The sequence below is a fragment of the Pan paniscus genome, chromosome 16, assembly GCF_029289425.2.
Source record: "Pan paniscus chromosome 16, NHGRI_mPanPan1-v2.0_pri, whole genome shotgun sequence".
Lineage (NCBI taxonomy): Eukaryota > Metazoa > Chordata > Mammalia > Primates > Hominidae > Pan > Pan paniscus.
This window is the reverse complement of record NC_073265.2, coordinates 32,873,634-32,877,783: the sequence shown is the minus strand read 5'-3', so window position 1 is coordinate 32,877,783 and position 4,150 is coordinate 32,873,634.

The following is a 4,150-nucleotide window of genomic DNA, read 5'->3' as shown; positions in this document are numbered from 1 at the left end:
CAGAGTTTCACCAGGTTGGCCAGGCTGGTCTCGAACTTCTGACCTCAGGTGATCCACCCGCCTCAGCCTCCCAAAGTGCTGGGATTACAGGCATGAGCCACTACGCCTGGTAGTGAATGAAGCTTTTCCAGCATAATTTTCTCTATAAGGCACATTACAGCCTTCTTGCTCTTAAGAACACCACACAACACTTTGGCATTAAGCTTAAGGGCCATTTTAAACAGTGAAATCACCAACAAATAGCCCCAAAATGCAAAAAGTGCATCACTAGATAGACCACAAAAAAGACACTTACTGGCCGGGTGTGGTGGTCACGGCTGTAATCCCAGCACTTTGGGAGGCCGAGGCGGGCAGATCACGAGGTCAGGAGATCGAGACCATCCTGGCCAACATGGTAAAACCCCATCTCTACTAAAAATACAAAAAATAGCTGGGGGTGGTGGCGCTTGCCTGTAATCCCAGCTACTCGGAAGGCTGAGGGAGGAGAATCACTTGAACCAGGGGGTCGGAGGTTGCAGTGAGCTAAGATCGCCACTGCACTCCAGTCTGGTGACACAGCAAGACTCCGTCTCAAAAAAAAAAAAAAAGACACTAATATTTACACCATGAGAGCTGCAACAAGAAGGCAGAGCACTGCCTTGTTCCACCTCAGCTGGGAACGTGTATATCAGGTGACTCCAACTTGTCACCTCTCAATACAAGTCTGTAAATGACCTCAATAGCACTGTAAGTAATGATTTTGGGTTACAAACATTTAGTGACTAGGCAAATCCACAAATACAGAACTCACAAATGACAAAGACTGACTGTAAATGCTGTGGTAATTTGGAGCCTCAGGCTATTTTGACCTTGTGACACTGCCATCTCAACATGTGGTTTCTAGGTTGCCTCAACAGGGAAGAGATTGTTGGAGGCTCATTTGCTAGCTCTTAAATTCTTTGGTCAACCATAGTCCATTGAACAGAACTAATCACCTGAGCCCAGCTAACTGCAAGAGATCTGGGAAATGTGAGAAACACCTAGATATCTAGTAAGCAATAAATATTTCAGTTACCAAAGCCAAACTAAAAAAAGAGAAAAATAATTGTACTTTACAAAGGGAGGCATCTGGCTGGGCATGGTGGCTCATGCCTGTAATCCTAGCACTTGGGAGGCCGAGGCAGGCAAATTGCCTGAGCCCAGGAGTTTGAGACCAGCCTGGGCAACATGGCAAAACCCTGTCTCTACAAAAAATACAAAAAATCAGCTGGGCCTGGTGGCACGCACCTATAATCCCAGCTATTCACGAGGCTGAAGCATGAGAATTGCTTGAACCCAGGAGGTGGAGGTTGCAGTGAGCTGAGATCACACCACTGCACTGCAGCCTGGGCGACAGAGTGAGACTCAGTTTCAATTTGAAAAAAAAGGGAGGCATCTGTTCTTGTCAGGCAGTAAGTGTCCTGTGGGAGTTTTGGGGAGTGAGGATGTTTCAGAGTTCTCAACTCTCGTGACTCTTCCCAGGTATATCCATTCTAACTGGCAGATCACAGAGTGTTCCAGTTATCACCAGTCTTATCCATTTCATTTTAGCAGGACATATGATTAATTTCTTGTTCTGGACCTCTGTAATTTAAATTTGCTGGTTGTTCTCTGTTTCCATTTGGTCACCTGTAGGTTGGAACTTGTCTTGCTCTTGTTGAACTTTATCAGATTATAAGCAATTACCAATACACTCAAATAGCCTGGTATATGTGCCATAAACCCTAAGCACTTTGCCGTCAGTTTGCACATAGTCTGAATCCTTAGCGGCAAGAGAATTGCTTAATCAACGGCTTACAACAGCGGAACGTGGACTGCCAGGAAAATTTCCATCCTGAGTTAAGGGAATCCTCATTGTTTATCTCTCTGGTTGACTCAACTAGTTCCATATTTGTTCTGAAGGTCTTTCACTCAAGATACAACTTCCAGATAATCATTTATGTATTCATTAGAACTCCTTTAGTTTCGAGTAGAGAAAATCATCTTGAGCTATTCTAATAATAGTAATAGTAACATTGAGTGAATGTTTATTCTGTACCAGTGTCTGGCCCATAATAAGTGCTTAATCTTTGTTGAATGAATGCTAGACATTGCACTAAGTACTTTAAATGCATTATCTAATTTAATCCTCACAAAAACTCTACACTAGGATTTTTTCCTTTTTACAGTAAAAACAACAACAGCAACAACAACCACAACAACAAAAACCCAAAAAACCAAAAACAGAGATTTAGAAACTGCCCCAGGACACACAGCTAGTAAATGTTGGAACCAGGGTTTGAACCTAGACCATCTCATTTTTTGCTACCCTATGAGGAAAGAAGGATAATTTATTATAAGAGGGTTGTTACAGAATGAAGGGCAGAAATTCAGAAGGATTACAGGATGGGCTGGAACCACAAAGCTGTTGGGAACTCAGGTCGTATTCTCCCTCGGATTCATCTGTCTGCTTTTTAGACTAGATGTGGTATCCTTGATGGGCAAAGGGAATATTGGTAAAATTACACAACAGATCATTTCACTGATCTCAACTTTTGATTTGCCTTGGAAAATCCCATCATTGCTCCCAGCTGTCTTTGTGACCTGGGTTAAGTCATTCCATTTCTTTGGGCTTCAATTCCCCTGTCTATAAAATGAGAAGTTCTTACCAGAGGATTCCTCAGGTCTCGTCTGTGATCCTGGGAGGCCGAGGCAGGAGGATTGCTTGAGTCTAGGAGTTCGAGGGTGCAGTGAGCTAGGATCATACCACAGTATTCCAGCCTGGGCCCCAGACCAAGACCCTGTCTCTAAATAAATAAATACACAAAAATAAAACTCTGTGATCCTAAGTGAATCTTCTAGGTCAGAAGCACATTAATAATGAAGTTCCATGTGTGGATTTGAGGGAGAGAATGGGGAAGGGTTCTAGGGAAAGAAGGACAGAATAAAAGTTTGGGTATAGCTTCAGTGTTGAATTACTATTTAGAGTTGGTATAAAGTGAAGGCCTTTGGGGAGATATAGATGGAGAATGGGAAAGACTTCTAATCCTGGCCTGGGGCAGTAGCTCAAGCCTGTAATCTCAGCACTTTGGGAGACTGAGGTGGATAAATCACTTGAGGTCAGGAGTTCAAGACCAGCTTGGGCAACATAGTGAAACCCCGTCTCCACCAAAAAATACAAAAATTAGCCGTGCGCGGTGGCGCATGCCTGTAGTCCTCAGCTACTTGGGAGGCTGAGACAGGATAATCGCTTGAATGAAGGAGGCAGAAATTGCAGTGACCCAAGATAGTGCCACTGCACTCCAGCCTGGGTAACAGAGTGAGACTCCATCTCAAAAAAAAAAAAAAAAAAAAAAGGCGCGGTGGCTCATGCCTGTAACCCCAGCACTTTGGGAGGCTGAGGTGGGCAGATCACTTGAGGTCAGGAGTTCAAGACCTGCCTGGCCAACATGGTGAAACCCCATCTCTACTAAAAATACAAAAATTAGCTGGGTGTGGTGGCACGTGCCTGTAATCCCAGCTACTTGGGAGGCTGAGGCAGGAAAATCACTTGAACCCAGGAGGCAGGGGTTGCAGTGGTCAGATAGCCCCACTGAACTCCAGCCTGGGCAACAGAGAGAGATTCCATCTCAAAAAAACCAAAACCAAAAAACCAATAAAACAAAAAACAAAAATGACGAAAAAGGACTTCTAACCCTGACCAGACCAGATTATTTTGAATGAAATCTCTTTCTCTGTTCCATGAGCAGTTCTGTGTGTAGGGAGATCAGTCCCTGTGCATAGTGATTTAATCTGGTTTCTGTCTTCTCAGCTCAGAGTTTTTGATAGGGCTTTCACCTAGGCCACAGAGAAAGAACCAAATGATAGGGGATCCCAGGGGGGAAGGAAAGACCCAAACATTTGAATGGCCTAATGAGCAAATCACATTTCTCTGGGTCTGTTTCCTTATCCGTAAGTGAAAAAGTTTGGTGTATGTGATCTCTGGGGTACTGCTCAGCTCTTGACACTCTGTGGTTCTGGGTAGTAGTTGAAAGCAGCTCTCCTCTTCCTGAATTCTCCATCCTTGGACTGGACCTCTCGTCTGTTTATACCTTGCTGTGCAGTTTGTTTCTCCTGGGCGTCATTTCTTCTTCAATTTCCTCAAATCCTACTT